General features: G+C 42.8%; 1 protein-coding gene across 1 annotated transcript in view; it reads left to right on the top strand.

Annotated features, from left to right (window-relative positions):
- The first annotated feature begins 529 nt into the window (after positions 1-529).
- Positions 530-16,921, top strand: part of SV2C (synaptic vesicle glycoprotein 2C) — a 220,724-nt gene continuing 204,332 nt past the window's right edge. Inside the window, exon 1 of the mRNA XM_082724783.1 lies at positions 530-794. The gene's annotated coding sequence lies outside the window, so the exon portion shown is untranslated. The remainder of the gene's footprint in view (positions 795-16,921) is intronic.

Below are 16,921 nucleotides of genomic sequence, written 5' to 3'. Positions count from 1 at the left end.
CGGGCTGTCTGGTCCCACCTGGCATTAGGGAGACCTCAGGCGCCCAGCAAAGTTTGTTTTTGCTGCGCCCCAAGTTTCCAGTCGACTTGTATGCCCGTGCGGAGGTGGAGGGTGAAGGAACTGGTCAACTTAGCCCTGCCAAATGGCTCTCTGGAAGACGAGTTGAGGTTAACAGGTCAGTCCCAGGCCCAGAAATAGGGGGCAAACCCTCCCTCCCCTGGCAGCAGCTAGGTCCCGCACTCAGAATTCCTTGGTGTCTTGGGGGACCAGACTAGGGGCGCCGCCCCCAGTACACCACTCAGAGTCACCCTTTACCCTCGCTGCAAACTCTCGGAGCCATGACTCCTCCGAAAGTACTTGCCACTTGGGGGTGGCTCCGCCCCTCCCCCCACGCCCCCGGTTCCACGCTGCAGCAAGACCTTAGCACCCCGACTTCCCGGAGCCAGTCAGCCCGCCCCGCACCGAGTCGTGCGCAGCTCCCGCCTCCCCTGTGCGCGGTGACTCCCTCCCTGCGCACCGCTAGTACTCTCGCCACGCCGCCGCCCGGCACTGCAGCACCGAGGGGAGGAGGCGCAGGCGGAGGAGGGGGAGGAGGACCGCAGCGTGCAAGCCCGGAGCCACTTTCCCGCCCCTCCTTTCGTCGCTGACACGCTCGGAGGAGTCACCACTCCGCGCGCTGCAGGCGAGAGTGGCAGACGGAGGCGGCCCCAGGGAGCGAGCTCGAGCGACGCCCGCGAGGCAGCAGCTGCAGCGCTGACACCACCTAGAGCAGGGGGTCCCAGGCGGCCAGAGCGGTGAGTGAGGGACCCCGGCAGCGGTGGCGGGTTTTCCAGCCGCCGCCTAATTTCCCTTCCGGACCCGGGAGCCGGGTGCTGCAGCGTGGGGAACTTTTTGCTGCCTTGTAAAAGCGCAACTTTGCCCCGCGTGCCCCTGAGGAAACGGTTGCAGGTGCCTGGTGCTGCCCGGGCGGGTGCTTTTTTGCTGGGGCGGGACGGGGGAATTCAGGGTAAAGCAGATGAAGTGACTCTCGGATGCCCAGGGTAGGTCGGGGAGCCGGGCGCACTTTAGCCCGGATTCCCGGGGGACGCTGGAGGGCGGCAGCCGGGATTCGAAAGCCGCGCCCACCTTCCGTGGGGACCTCCACAATACTTTGCTTACGTGGATGGACGGGGAGGGTGAGGTTGAATCAAAACAAGCAGCTCCGAGCCCCAGCCAGGCGTCCCACCTGTACTCCGACCCCAGCTTTGGGCTCAACTTTCCGGCAGGGATCCCTCTGCAGACCTGCGGGTGGCGGGAGAGCAGAGGCAGCCAGCCGCATTGGGCGCTGTGCGAGCCTGAAAGAAGCCCCGGGGCTTAAAAAACTATGCCACGGATGTCCCCGAAGCCCCCGTCTAGTGTCTGCGCGAGAACCGGAGAGGGATGGAGAACAGGGAATCCCGCGGGGTTGTGGCTGTTTGTAAGTGCCGCACTTCACTACATACACGACGCCTTTATTCAGCAAAACCTACTGAGCGTCCACTGTGCTCCGAGTGCGGCGAAATAGACGGAATGGCGTGAGGCTCAGGGCGGGAGAGGGGCTATGACCCATAAACGAGCTACCTGGGCCATTTCAGGTGGCGGTGAGAGCTGTGGCGGCGATCACTCAATACACTTGACCCTTTCAATTATCAGACTCTTTCCCTTCCGCCTGGGTTCTAGAACTGGGAACACTTTTCTCCAGCTTGTCGCCCCCCCCCCCCCCCCGAGCTGGGCCCATGAAGACTGCAGAATATGGAGATGAACTTGTGGGGCAGCGGGCACCCCGCGGCAGATGCACAAAACCCAGGGCCTTTCTGTGGGCGTGCGGGGACCTTAGGCGCCGGGCGCGCGGGGGTGGAGGGGGTGGGGCTGAGTCACAGTGGCAGGAGGGGCCGCCTGGACGGCTAGAGTCGGCGGTTGTGGGGGGGGGGGGGCGCTCACGTCACCCGCTGCGTGTGCTAGTGATGCAAATGCAGACCCGCGAGGGGCAGGCGCGGGTGGGGGCTGGAGGGGAGGTGGCGGAGTCTTGATCTGGAAGAGCGCGCGTGTGCGTCAAAGTCTCTCGGGTGATGGATGCCCCGCAGCGCACCCCGCGCAGACAGCGCGCACCGGGCGGGGCTGCAAGGCGACTGTTGGGGGTTGGGGGTGCGCTGCGGCCCCGGCGGCGAGGAAAGCCCAGCAGGGCTGGGTCTGCGGGCCGGCCCGCAGCTCCGCAGTGCGCCACAGTGCCGGGAAGGCGCCGCAGCGACTAGGCTCTCCCCCGGGATCGAAAGATGGGGCGTCTTTTAAGGCGCCGCAGCGGGAATGCCCTGATGGCTTCCTCTCTCAGCAGACTGCCTTCCTAAATATTTAGTTGCTTGATAGCAGGAGAAAGTTGTTTCAGTTTAGCCATAATTCTGGAAGAGCATTTGGCATTCATCACTTTGGCGTTCACGCGTTTTCTGGGGCAAGTTCCGAAAGGCCTCGTGCTCGTGGCAGGTTTTCATGTGAAAGCTTTGACGTTGAGGTTCATGAGATGCCATAATGCTCATCCACCCCTTCACCATTCTTCAGGTTTGTCAGGAGGACACCTGGCCTCTAAGTGGGGCTTGAGAATGGCTTTCAATATAGTGTGCGGCATTTCTCCTTTAGGACAGAAAAATGTGTGTTAAAAGCATTCCCCGGGGAAAAATAAAAAGCCCAATCTATGTTTCGTTTTATTTATTATTATTTTTTCAAAAGACCCCACTTCTGGAAGCCTCCTGACAAAGGTTTTTCTACTGGCTTTGCTGAATGACTCCAGATTTGCAGGATATATGGCAGAAGGATTGAAAGGGGGGAGGTGGAGGGGAGGAAGGAAGGTAAAAAGGAAGGCAGTCATCAAAGAGCCCAGAGACAAAGATCCTAGTCCTGGCTTTTCCAAGCGTTGTGTTATAATCACTTCTGACAAGTGACTTATCCTCTTGGGTTCATCCTCCACATTTGAGAAGTCTGAAAAATAGCTCAGACTAGCTCTTACTACAAAGTTGTTTTAAGGATAGAAGATGGTGGTCTCAGCTTTGTGCCTACAAATTCTCTATGAATGGAAAATATTATGAAACACAGTCCCTTTAAGGGAAAAGGAAAACAATTTTATCTTTTAGAAAATTCTGGAGACATTCACCAGTGCTGTTCTTTTAATGAAATTTAGCTTTCAATGTCAGCAAATGCAGACAATAGACTTTTCCTAACAGTCTTATATAAAATCAGATGCCATTAGCTGCTGTCTGGAGAAGGGGTGGGGGAAGCTCTGGATTACATCTGAGTGTTTTGGGTGATGTAGTAGAGAAGGCAGATTTATTTTTCATGACCTGATGACAGTCAGACTAGCTTCTCTGGTGTGAGCAGCAGATTAGCCTAAGAGCTTTTAAGTAAAAATTCTACTCATTATTAATCCAGTCATATTCCTTAAGTGTGGAAGGTGCCTCAGAAAACAGGATGCAGTTTCCACCCTTAAAGAGATGACCACAAAGGGTATCATAATGTGCAATGTATCACGTGACCACAAGTCTCAGAAAATCCATTTCCTATAATTAAGGATATTATCTCTTACTCTAATGTTGATAATACAGTTCATGAATAAAAACATCTGATTTGTCAAAATGCCTTCCTAACTACTCACAGTGTTGTTATTCATGCTATTCATACATAATGCGGCATATCTATGAATGGTTAAAGTTAAGATGCCCTATTTAGCCAGTGCGGCTGTACCGAGGGAAAACCCATGATTCACCAGTGCTTCTTGGTTCCATGTTGCTTTGGATTTTGTCTGTCCCATGGTTTACAACGTGTATATCATTGTCCATTTATCACAAACTCATTGTTTAGGTTAAGTCTGTCAGTAAACCTGAGAGGCAGCCCCCTGTTTGTGTGTGGTTTCTGTACAACAACGCTAAATTGTTTTTGTTTTTACTTTGATTTTTCCATTCCAGCCCTATTGAGCAGCCAGTGTAAAATGTTGCAGTGAATTGAATTTGGAGCTTCTTTCTTTATTTGGTACAGCTGAAATAATAATGGGGGGTCAAATTACTATTTTAATTCTTGCTGGAAATATGTCTTAATGGTATATAAAGACACTTTATTCTTATCACAAACAGCCCTTGTAATTAGGGACACTTGCTACTAGTTGCATATTATCATAGCTTCCCCTGTTGGGAAGAACTGAACAAAAAGAAATAAATGGAGAAAGATCCGTGCATTGGGTAGTTTGGTACTTTTCTGGTTCTGATATTCTTTCCCTCCGTGAAATACAGAAATACATGATGAGTTATATTTTATTTTATTTTTTAAAATTTTAATTCCAGTATAGTTAATACAGGATGTTATGTTAGTTTCAAGTGTAGTATATAGTGATTCAACAGTTCTGTACGTTACTCAGTGCTCATCATGATCAGAGAACTCTTAATCCCCTTTAGTTATTTTACCCATCCCTCCGCCCACCTCTCTTCTGGTAACCACCAATTTGTTCTGCAAATTCAAGAGCCTGCTTTTTGTTTGTCTCTCATTTTTTCTTTGTTCATTTGTTTTGTTTCTTAAATTCTACATATAAGTGAAATCACAAAACATTTGTCTTTCTCTGACTGACTTACTTCACTTAGCACAATACCCTCTAATTCCATCCATGTCATTGCAAATGGCAAGATTTCATTCTTTTTTATGGTTGAATAATATTCCATTGTGTGTATACCACACCTTTCTTTATCCCTTGATGAGTTATATTTTAAATTTGAGCTTTACTTGTAAGTAGAATATAAGAAGTGTTTTTGTTAACTCACATTGCGATTTTACATGGAACTGTGGGCTCTGTTTTTGTAGAATAATTGATCTGCTAGATTTTGTATTATGCCATTATGATTATGGATTAAAACTTTTTTTAAAAGATTTTATTTATTCATTTCACAGAGAGATCACAAGTAGGCAGAGAGGCAGGCAGAGAGAGAGAGAGAGAGGGAGGAGGAAGCAGGCTCCCCGCCGAGCAGAGAGCCCGACGTGGGACTCGATCCCAGGACCCTGAGATCATGACCTGAGCTGAAGGAAGCGGCTTAACCCACTGAACCACCCAGGCACCCTGGATTAAAACATTTTTAAAAGACCAAGATTGAAAAATAATCTCAGGCTTACTAATCTCAGTCAAGCAGATACTCAGATGAATTTAACATGACAAGTTTTATTTTATTTTAAGATTTTGTTTTTAAATAATCTCTATACCCAATGTGAGGCCCAAATTTACAACCCCAAGATCAAGAGTTGTACACTCTACCAACTGAGCCAGACAGGTGCCCCGAACATGACAAATTTTATTCTATTTTATTTATTTATTTATTTTTTAAGATTTTATTTATTTATTTGACAGAGAGAAATCACAAGTAGACGGAGAGGCAGGTAGAGAGAGAGGAAGGGAAGCAGGCTCCCTGCTGAGCAGAGAGCCCGATGCGGGACTCGATCCCAGGACCCTGAGATCATGACCTGAGCCGAAGGCAGCGGCTTAACCCACTGAGCCACCCAGGCGCCCAAACATGACAAATTTTAAATGCTTTCTCTTGAGCTCCCAATGCATACCATGGCTGCTATATCATTTCCTGTGGACAGGATGTCCTGCAGATGATTAATACTGGAAAGTAAGAACTCTATTAATGGGTTTTAGTCTCCTTATAGCACTTGGGCCCTCTTACAACTCAAGAGCACAATGAAAATTATGACTGATTAGACCAAGTGCTTTTTCTTATTATTTGCTACTCTTTGAAAATCCTGTGGATTAGACTGTGTATAGCTGAAGAGACCTATGATTCTCAGTAGTCCTGTGTATCATACTTTCCTGGGGAGCTGATTCAAATGGAGATGTCTGAACTTCATCCTAGATATTCTAAGTAATTCTATGCGTGGGCCTAGAATGTACTGTTTACCAGGATCTGCCAAGTGGGTTATATGTCTTCAATAGGGGTCTACCCTTGCAGGAGTGCTTGAACTAGTACTTGACAGGGTAGCAGCATGACAGGGCTTTGTAGGCTGTGTTGTTCTCTTCGATGTTTATTGAATCTCTGCTTGAAGCTCTCAGGGAAATCACCTTCCAGCTGGAAAGACAGACTTCAAGAGGACCCAGTTCTGTGGTAGGAGTCAGAGGCAGAGTTGAGTGAGAGGGGTGGTTGGGAAGAACCCTGTGGAGACAGTTAGGTAGATGGTATCACAGAAGGGAGGGCCCAGAGAGAAGGAGCAACATTTGTGGCAGATAGCTCTGGTGCCAGAAAGCCTGAAAACCTTAGCTTGGCCCTCACGGTCCTGGATGGCTTGGCCCCTGCTCACTTCTGTAACTTCACTTTGCTTAACCTCCAAACCTCTCCCGTCCTAGCAACCTTCAAACATCAGCACAGTCCTGCTACAGCAGCCTTATCACGTGCTCTACCCTACCTTCACCATGTTAACTCCTGATGTTCTTTAGACTTCCATCATCTTTCCTTTCTGGGACAGCTTCCCAACCCTCTTGGGAGATGAAAATTCTTTATTCTCTTACAGTGTTCTTTTCTTTATAAATAAGGTAGTTGGAAAAAAACAGGATACTCAGTAACTTTGAATGCAGATTAATAAAACTTCTCTTAATCTAAGTGTGTCTCAAATATTGCATGGGTCATAGTTACAGTAAAATGTTATTTGTTGTTTATATGACATTTAAATTTATCTGGGCATCCTATGTTCTTATTTGCTGAATCTGGCAACTCTGTTTATAAAACTTGTTTATTTTACTGTTTCCTCTTTTGAAAAAGTGAGACTGTTTCATTAAAGCCCGTCTCTCATGGCTGAACTACAAACTCCATGTGGCCAAGGAGAGAATTAGAGATAGGTTGTTGTTTGGTCTTGCTATTTATCCCTAGTGTCTAAAACAGAATCTGAAGCATCATAAGAGCTCAGTAAATTTTATCAGATGAATTAATGAGCTGCTTGAGAAAAATGGTATAACCATAGACAAATTTCTTTCTTTCTTTTTTTTTTTTTTAAAGATTTTATTTATTTATTTGACAGAGATCACAAGTAGGCAGAGAGGCAGGCAGAGAGAGGGGGGGAAGCAGGGTCCCCGCCGAGCAGAGAGCTCTATGGGGGCTCCATTCCAGGACCCTGAGATCATGACCTGAGTGGAAGGCAGAGGCTTTAACCCACTGAGCCACCCAGGCACCCCCAAGTTTCTTAATCTCTTTGAGCCTTAATTTCTTCAGCTGTCAGAAGAGGATTTTTATGTCTACTTTCTAGGACTGTGTATAAAGGGTAAATGGAGAAAACATACATAAAGCTGCTAGTGTGTTGCTTTGCAGGCATTGTACTGTAAAAGATGTCTTTTCTCTTCAATCAGTATTTGTTTTGTAACATGGCAGGGTTCTTTCTTAATGTGGGAAACCCTGCTTCCTTTTTATTATAATGCAATCCTCTAAGTAGTCAAATATTTCCTGAATATTTACCTAATGCAAGGTACTCTGGAGACTGAGCTGTGCAATTCCTAAGGTCCTATTCTCAAGGAGCTCCCATCTGTGGAATGTTAACACTGAGGGCTTGCTTCATGGGCCCCATGGGGGCCTCATGGTTAGAAAGCCCCTGTGTATGGTTGATACTCTGCCATCACCTCTTGAAACTTTTTGAACAAGGGGCCCCATGTTTTCCTTTTGTCAGTTAGTAGCTAATCCTGGGAACCTATGTGTATTTGTACATACCTATGCATGTGGATCATGCAGACTTTATCATGACCCTGGGCCTCTCATTACTCAGAGAACTTGTGATTTTTTTCCCCCTTGTTATATGGTTTGTAATTGACTGAACCAAAATCAGTGTCTTTACTGGTATATCACGACGGTCTTCACCTGATTACAGCCATCCAGTGTGGTCCAAATCTTTGAATGAGCATCAAAAACTTTTAAACAACTAGCTTTAGGGGGCCCTTGGGTGGCTCAGTGGGTTAAAGCCTCTGCCTTCGGCTCAGGTCATGATCCCAGGGTTCTGGGATCGAGACCTGCATCGGGCTCTCTGCTTAGCAGGGAGCCTTCTCCCTCCTCTATCTCTCTCTGTCTGCCTCTCTGCCTAATTGTGATCTGTCTGTCAAATAAATAAATAAAATCTTAAAAAAAAGAAAAGAAAGAACTAGCTTTAGGTCTCCCATCCTTGGGTCATTTCCATGGACCTTCCCTCCCTGTCACCATTCTTGCAGTTGCTGAGAGACCACAGCTTCAGTTTCTAGGTCTGCCTTCGTAGGAATGCCAGGAACACCGGCGATGTATTTTAGACTCTGTCCCCTCCAGTATTCAGGTTTCTAAATCTGTGGATCCACACAAGATAAATAGTCATCTTGGGGTGTTGAAATTGTTCTAAGAGAAATATCTGAAATGTTTGTTCTTTGCTTTAAATTACCCAGCTGAGTCACACAGCTCAGGAGCCTCTGCACAGGGAACAACCAAGCGTTTTAGCAATGGGTAGAGAAGGTGACCCACTTTGTCATTTCCAGCTCTGACTGGCTTGTTTTAAAATATACTCATTGTAATATTACTCTCTGGTAGTGCTAAGTACACCATTTTTTCTTTTTTTAATTTTTGTGCTTCTGTGTGTTTGTATTGAAGAAGCGACATTCTAGTATTTCCATTGGGACATTCTCATGTTTGCCTTCACACTAGTATTATTTTCAACGTGTGACACCATGCTCCAGTTAATGCACATTAAACAAATTATGAGCTGCATTCAACATGAAAGTAATTTAAGTATAAAGGTAATTATTTTTTGAAGTATCCCATTATATGTGCAGCCAGGGTTTCCTTTTAGCCACGTCAGTGTGGAGGTAGACATACAGGTCCACACTGGCATCCACAGTCATTCCCCTGGTTTTATTCCTTCCACAGCTGCGGATTCCCCGTCTGCTGCAAAGAGTCTTACTACTTCTTTGAGCTCTCAGGGATAATGCCTGTGGTCCTTGCCTCTGTTTCCCCTGCAGCAGCATCCCATTGCCCAGGATGCCTGGCTCCAGGATTATTGAACTTCCTGATGCTACCAAGGGCTCCTAATGTCCCTGGAGAGTGTAGAGGATGTGCAAATATATTGTGCTGGTGAGAAACATTGCAGGTGACACCACGTCCTGTATTCACAATCCATTTTCCCTTCTGACTCCAACCCATTGTCCTAAGACCATAAATTATGGGTCTCAGATGGTCTTCTGCTTGGACCAAGTGCTTTACTGGGAGATGTCTTAGTCCTTCCCTTCCAGACATGCTCAGAAGTACCAGAATATTAAGACAAATCATGAGAATTTTGCACAGGATGTTCTGTGCATATTATTTGTGGTAGTGAAAAATTGGAAACAATCTGAATGTCCTTCAGAGGGTGATCAGATCAAATATGGTTTATCTAAATAATGAAATACTGCACAACCATTGAAAAGAATGATTTCCCTATACTAACATGGAAATATTTGAAGATAAGTTATGAATTAAAAAATACAGCAATTTATTGACCAGAATATGTCATATGTCTCTATTAAAAAATTAAAGTACATCAAAAAGCCTAGAAAGACAAAGACCAAACTATTATCTTTTGGGGATAAGAGGGAGAAGACCTGATACTTCTCACTTCATATATTTCTGAAGTATTTGAGTTTTTAACAATAATTACATGTTACTTTTATAATTAAGGCATTAGTAGAATTAGTAAAAATTAATTTCAAGTTGCCCTTGTAATGATGTTTCTCAAATATGTCCAGATATTAATGTTTTAGTGGCTAAAATTCAGTGTCAGTTTTTCCCATGGATATTTTTTTAGTTCATAGTACAGGAAGGTAATTGAGGTTGTGAGAACATAAATTATTTTGGTGCTCAATAAAGCTGTTTTCATTTTGAATGAAAAAGGGGAACTCACCTATAAACATCCAATACAGTGGACCCTGAGAGGAGCTGTGCATTGCTGACTTAGGTCATTAAAGTCGAGGACCTCTCTTCCATCTTCCACCTGTGTTCTCAATAAATCTTGTGTGTCCAGTGGCTGTCAAAAGCCTGTATTTCTCCTCAGAATGTTTTGCTTTTAGGAACATTTTTCATCCTATGGCTGTGTACTTGATGGGATGGGAGGTGGACGATTTTTATCTTCTCTTCCATGGGTCTGGAATGTTCTCCCTCCCACCACTTTCCCTACCCCGACTCTCAACATATACCCACTCATGGAAAAGACTCTGACTTGCCTCAAGCCTCAGCTTAAAACTTCACACCTCTTCCTGGTAATTTGGGCCCCTTTCTTTGTTTCTCCCTTGTAGCCACCACCATCATAGTGCTTTTCACACTTTGTCATTGTGACTCTCTACATGATTTCCCACTGAATTCTGAGTCCCTTGAACTTAAGGGAAGAGGCCAAGTCACTGAGATCTTTGTAACTCCAGGTACTTGACACATAGAACACATTTTAAATATTTATTAAGCCTTTTTAAGTGAAGTATAATATGCGGAGACCAAAATGTGCATATTAAAAGGGTATAGCTAAACTGATTTTCACAAACAGAGCACATCTCTTTAACCAACACCCAGATCTTGACAGGGGTGATTCCCGGCACTCTAGCAGTACCTTGCATGTCTCTTCCAGACGTAACCTCCTTCTGGAGGTGCCTAGCAGTTCTCCCTGTCGTGCTCAGATGCCCATTGTCTGGGAAACTGCTTGGCAGAGCCTTATCACTGCTGATGGACTTGAGAATGTCATGACTGTGCCCAGAGAGGATGCTGTCTCTGGATGGCCAAACTCTCAGTCCGCCAGATGCCAGAGGCAGGGAAAGCAGTCCTAATTTGTTCTCTACTCTCCTTGGTTCCACCTGTGACCTGAGTCTAAGTCCCTCATGAGCAATTCTGTCATTTGACCTCCACTTCTATCAGGTTGGATACATTCACTTCTGTTTCTGATTTGCTAATATTTCTTATGAATGTGTGCAGAATTTCATCCAGTGCTTTTAAGTCTGGAATGTAATGAATGTAAGATTCATTACAAAATGATTTCTTTTTATAGATAAATGCTCCAGAGTTTCCATTTCTTCTTATATCCATTTTGGTAAGTAGTGTTTAAAAAAAAAAAAAGAAAGAAAGAAATTTGTCAATTTTATTTAGATTATCAAGTTTATTGCATAGTTATTTAAGATCACTGGTTTGTTTGTATTTTATGAACTCTTGTGATTCTTATATCTAATTGTATTTCTTCCTTGCTTTGGATACTTCAGTCAATTTTTTTGTATAGATTCTAGAGACTTCAGAGTCATGTGGCATTATCTGTAGATCATTAAAAATGTATGTGAATTATTTAAAATGCATTCCTATCTCATTGGAACATGGAATCGTTGCCTGTGGTTATTTGCAAGTATTTAAGCCCACGATTTCCTTTATTTACCATTAATCAGCTCTGAAAATATCAGAACATTAGTAACTAGATAGAATGACAGATACATTTAATCAATTTTACAAATATCTGTATGATAGAAGCCAGGTTTACAAAAGATTCCAATTTCTTTAAAAGCAAAGTTGTTGATAAAAATTAACTACTCACAGGTGTGCTATGATCTAATGGTTGTTTAGTGTATACATGTTTATAAAATGAACCATGATTTGAATTTTGATGACAAGGGTTTTATTTGGTGAAAACCATGAACCATATTCAATTCTTACTACTCTTTGCCTGCCTTTACAGTCTGTCAGACTGTGGCAAACTTTGCAGATTCCATTCCTTAGTGATTGTGGAGGAGCAAGCTCATGAAATTCACACTGGCATGGTTTGTTGGAGAACTCTTCCATATCCCAGCAACTCATTATAGCTAGTGACTCAGCGTTGCATATTTTTTATAGTGCTGCTTAGCTTCTACCTTTTCCTTGGATCCCACCATTCCTTCTTTTTCCCAATATCCATCCATTCCCTGTCCAACATCATGAATTTCTTTTTTTAAAATTTAAATTCAATTAGCCAAGTTATAGTACATCATGAGTTTTTGATATAATGCTCAGTGAATTTGTTATTGATTTTTCTATCCCTCCTTTAACTGTACTTGCCTCCCTTATGCTGGGGTGGGGTGGGGGGAGAGGAAATCTCATTTGAATCATCTAATATTTACTGCTACATCATAGTGCCTAACTGGCTGCTCTAAAATTTAGTGACCTAAAGCAATTTCTTTTTGCCCATGCATCTCTGGACTGGCAGAGTTTTTAATTTATATTGACCTTTGCTAGGTTTTCTCTGAATTACAGGGTAGGGTCATGTCTTTAATTCTACTTGGAATAATTGGCTACCCAGTTTATATTTTTTGCCTGGAGATGACAGAACTACAGGAAAGGTGAGTGGAAACATGTGATGCCTCTTAAGCCTCGGCTCAGGGCCCATGCATGTCACTTCAGCCCATGTTCCACTGACCAAAGACATAATGCATAGGGCAGTTCCACACAACAGAGTGTTGTCTCATACACTGTACAACGTTCCCGTGTCCCATCAGACATCCATTTAAGTAAAAATTTCATTTCTAATAATTCAAGTTGAGAACTTTTTCTGTATTTTCTGTATTTCTATAAAATAGAAGTATTTTTTTGCATAGTTTTTATATATATTTTCTTTGGGTGAAACTACTTATCAATCAATCAAGGGAAGGCTATCCTTTGTTTTATTCAAAATCTTACCAAGAGTTAGTTGCTCATCATTTCCAACAATCATGTCACCAGCAGTAGCACACACCAATTGTGGTATTTAAGTTGCTAATAAGCACACCTCTGTTTGTCTCCTTGGTTTTTGTTTTATTTATGGTGATTATACACTTAGAAGCAAGCATTCCATGTCTTCATTTTGTATTTTAGAGTTGTTACACCAGAACATTTACATATTTAAAAACATATTTTGTTATTTTTTTCTATTTCTCCTTGACACTTTATGTATGCAGGTGGGATATTTTATTTATAAAAATTATATAATAAGGCATTGCAAAATGTATGTTATTACTAGGTGTTGTTGGATTGCTCTAAATTCTGTACATTTTAATACCACATGTAGTAAGCCAACTTATATTTGGGGATGAGAAGGTATAAGTCGTAATGCAGGGAGGACTCTTCCATTTTGGCATTTTCTCTGAAGGGAGCATGCTCTTTCTGTGGAAGACTGCCACATTACTCTCTCTGTAGTATAGGGATAGGGGTGATGTAGGAGCTGGACTTGTTTATAGAAATGGTATGTCTGTAGAAAATATACAAGCTTTTCTCATAATTCTTCTTCCAAGCCTCACCCAAAATGCAAGCAGTGGGAAGACTTGAGTTGTGAAGGCATGAATTTTTGCTGTCTGTTCTAATCTTGATTAGTAATGGTTATGGATGGGGAAAGCTTATAGGAATGAAGAAAAAGACATTTTCAAAGATGGCTGCTCTAACAACTGCGAGAGATGCCCAGTAGGAGTCTGGTGGTTTCTTTCTAACCCTGCTTTCCAAATAACAATTTCTTGTTATTCTCTGAGGTTACTGCTAGACAATGTTTCCTATGGGATTCCCTTGCCTGTCTTCTGTGTTTGAGGTGGGAGCCATCTCAATTGCTTCCACAAGAGACTGACAAAACAGGGAATGAAAGGTAGTTGACCTGTCTTGGTCTGTAGTTCAAGGATAAGAATATTTTTCTTATCAACAGAAATTGATGTAAGGGTAATTCAAAAGGGAGACATTTAAGGAGTGAGCTGGGACTGAAAATGTATCCAGTTAGTGTGCCTTTTAATCTAAAGTGAGAGTATTGATAAGGGCTTCACACTCTATCTATGGTGTGCAGAGGACACTGTTACTAGGGCAGAGTTCCAAACATTCATTACTCTGAACCTGAATATGTAATGATCATGCCTGCCTTTTGGAATACAGATGTGTGTGCACAAGAGGGCTTGATTATATTCAAAGGCGGTGAATAAAAAAAAAAAAAAATCCTAACCCCTAAAGGTTAAGATCCAGTTCCCAGCAAGCCTGAGGAGAAAAGCCAGTGATTAATATAATTGAATGTGAGACATGAATACAGGCCATCTTATACTTTCAGCTTTATTTAACATCAGGAGAATGATACAATTCTTCTTTAAGGGTGACACCAGTGGAACACACTGGCTGCGGAAGATTTGGAGTCATTTGAGCTCTGCCTACATTATACACTGACAAGACCTGAGCCAAAGTTAAAGGGATATTTTGCAATAGACAACTAATTCATTTACTCCCAAGTTTTTTACATTATCTACACCCTTATTATTACCATATTACACACCTGCTATGTTGATGTCCACATCAGAAATTTGGTGTAACATCATATTGCATTTAATAAAGCTCCTAAAAAATTAAAAAAAAAATTAGATTTCCTAAGTAAAGATAGAAAATAAGAGTTCATACTCTGTCTGATCGTTGGCTTAGAAATTTTTTTCACTGAGTAAATGGTTTTGAATTAGGGTAACACAAAATTTTAAAAAATCATATGATGTACTGTCTTTGCCTAAAGTTAAAAAGTGCAATGAACCTGAGCTCTGGGAGCTCCCAGTGATGCTTTAGAAGTTACTTCTGCACCTCCTCCTGGCCATATTAGTGCTTCCTTTGCTGGTATGTATGTGTTTGTTGGGCTACTGTGTGTGTGTATGTCTTGTCTGCATGTCCTCCGCTGGTAGTGATGGGTTGTGACATCTTCACTCAGGAAGTCGTGACAATGTTAAGTGCTTCTCAGGGTTTTCTGATTGCATGGTGCTTTTCTGCTTGGAGGGGTTTCCTCTTTCCCTTGAAGGATAACTAACCATTGATTTTTTTTGGTCTGGTTGACATATGACAACACAAAACTCTTTGATAACAGTTTTTACTGCCCATGACTGACAGCATTGGGAATCAGGATGCCTAGCTTCTGAGTGTAACAGCTTCTAAGGTGAGCGCCTACACATGCCCTCAGCCTGAAGGCCATTTGGCTTTACAGTCACGAGGGTTCATCCTACCTTCTAGTCATGGTGAAGGGATTTAGGATGATCTTGTCTGATTAGATCAGATTTTCCTTCTTTTCACCAAGCTGAGTTTTTCATTCAACATTCCAAACTGAATTCTAAGGACTAGTATGTGTCTGTGTCTGTATATTACTTAGGTTAATCACTCTCTTATGTCTCAGAAGAGATGAAATTAGGAGTTGATGGCCAGATCTGAGTTTTCACTCTTAAGTCGAATTTGGTAAATGTCCCAAAAGCCTCTGCATGTAGAGCCCTGTTAGCAAAATGAGCAAGCTATTTTATTTGTGAAATGCTCAGAGAATAGTTATAATGTTGATGGACTGTAAAATTAGCAAATAGTTATTAACTTTGTTAAGTATTAGGATTATAAGAAAAGAAGGAACTTTAGATGAATTACAACATGTATTATTTGGTCCTTACTTGTGTAAAGCCACATTTTAACTCAGCTGAAGTTCAAGGTTGGCTGTTCATTTACTTGTTTATTAGCTCAAAAGCTATACATATGTTAAATGAAAAAATACAGCTTCCCTGTATGTGAAGAAAACTAACATCCAAACTACAGTTAATCCAATATAGCAGTAGTTACCATTCTAAATGGATACTTTTTCCTATGAGAGCATAAAAAGTAGCAGAATATATCTTAAGGATTTAAAGTTTTGATGCTCAAGATGGTTCTTACCTTTTCTTTTCTTCTTAATAGGACATAGGAGAAAGACTTGAATAAATAACTGAAATGTTTTCAAATGAAATCAAAATCTCAATTCCATTTCAGTTAACAAACTGATCATCTTCTTTGTGCAAGGGATATGCTGTGATCACTAGGGAAAATGAGCTGGGTAGGATTCAGCCTGTGATCTCAAGCACACAGACCTGTGAGGAAGGGCTCAGATGGGTTATATAGAAATTTTGTCGAACAAAGAGCAGGCGTTTGGTATAAGCAGTCCAAACCCCTGCAGTGGTTTGAACATGGCACAGGAACATTTCCTTAGGGGCTTCTCAATCCCAGCACTATTGATGTTTGGCCCAGATAATTCTTTGTCGCAGGGGGTTGTGCTGTGCATTGTAGGAGTTGGCCGCATCCATGACTGATACCCACCAGATACCAGTAGTATTTCCCCCTCCAGTCATCACATTCAAAAATGTCCCTGAACATTACCAAATATCTCTGGGTAGTAGAGAGTGTGCAAGATTGCCCCCAGCTGAGAACTGCTGACTTGAAGTATAAAGAGAAACTTCAGAAGCAATCACTTTTGAGGTGAGCCTTAACGAGCAGTTGGGATTTTTTTTCAGGCAGGGAGGGAGATGCAGGATATTTGAGGCAGAGATGGAGCAAGTCTAGGAAAGTGCAAGTTATCCTGCTGATGGGGTGAGAAGCAGTATGAGCTCTAGAACTTAGCTGTGGTGGGAGATGGAGAAGCTGTGGTGGGTGGGAATCTTTGAAGGTTGGGTGCAGCAGTTTGGACTCAGTCAGAGCAGGGAGATGAATTTTAATCCAAGTGTACAATGATTTAGGGTAAGGAGAGCCTTGAGGTAAAGATACCAGTTAGGAGTGGCTAATTTCAGTTACTTCACATAGACGCCCACCCATTCTTCATTCATTCTGTGAGGCAGTTAGCCCATATGTATTTATTGTGCACCTATTAAGCACTAAGCACTGTTTCAGCTGCTGGAGGTAGAACAGAGAACAAGACAGATAAAGTCCCTATTCTCATGGAGATGACATTCTATAGGGGGAGGAGACAAACAATAAATAAATAATATGAAATGATCAAAATGATTTTAAGATAGTGCTTAGGGGCACCTGATTTGCTCAGTTGGTTAAGCTTCCAACTCTTGATTTTTATTTTAGAGTGTTGAGATCGAGCCCCACATCCGGCTCTGCACTCTGCACAGAGTCTGCTTGATATTTTCTCTCCCTCTCCCACG

The sequence above is a fragment of the Mustela nivalis genome, assembly GCF_964662115.1.
Source record: "Mustela nivalis genome assembly, chromosome: 3".
In the NCBI taxonomy this organism is placed as follows: domain Eukaryota; kingdom Metazoa; phylum Chordata; class Mammalia; order Carnivora; family Mustelidae; genus Mustela; species Mustela nivalis.
Note: the sequence above shows the minus strand (reverse complement) of the source record. Positions and strands in the feature narration are given on the sequence as shown.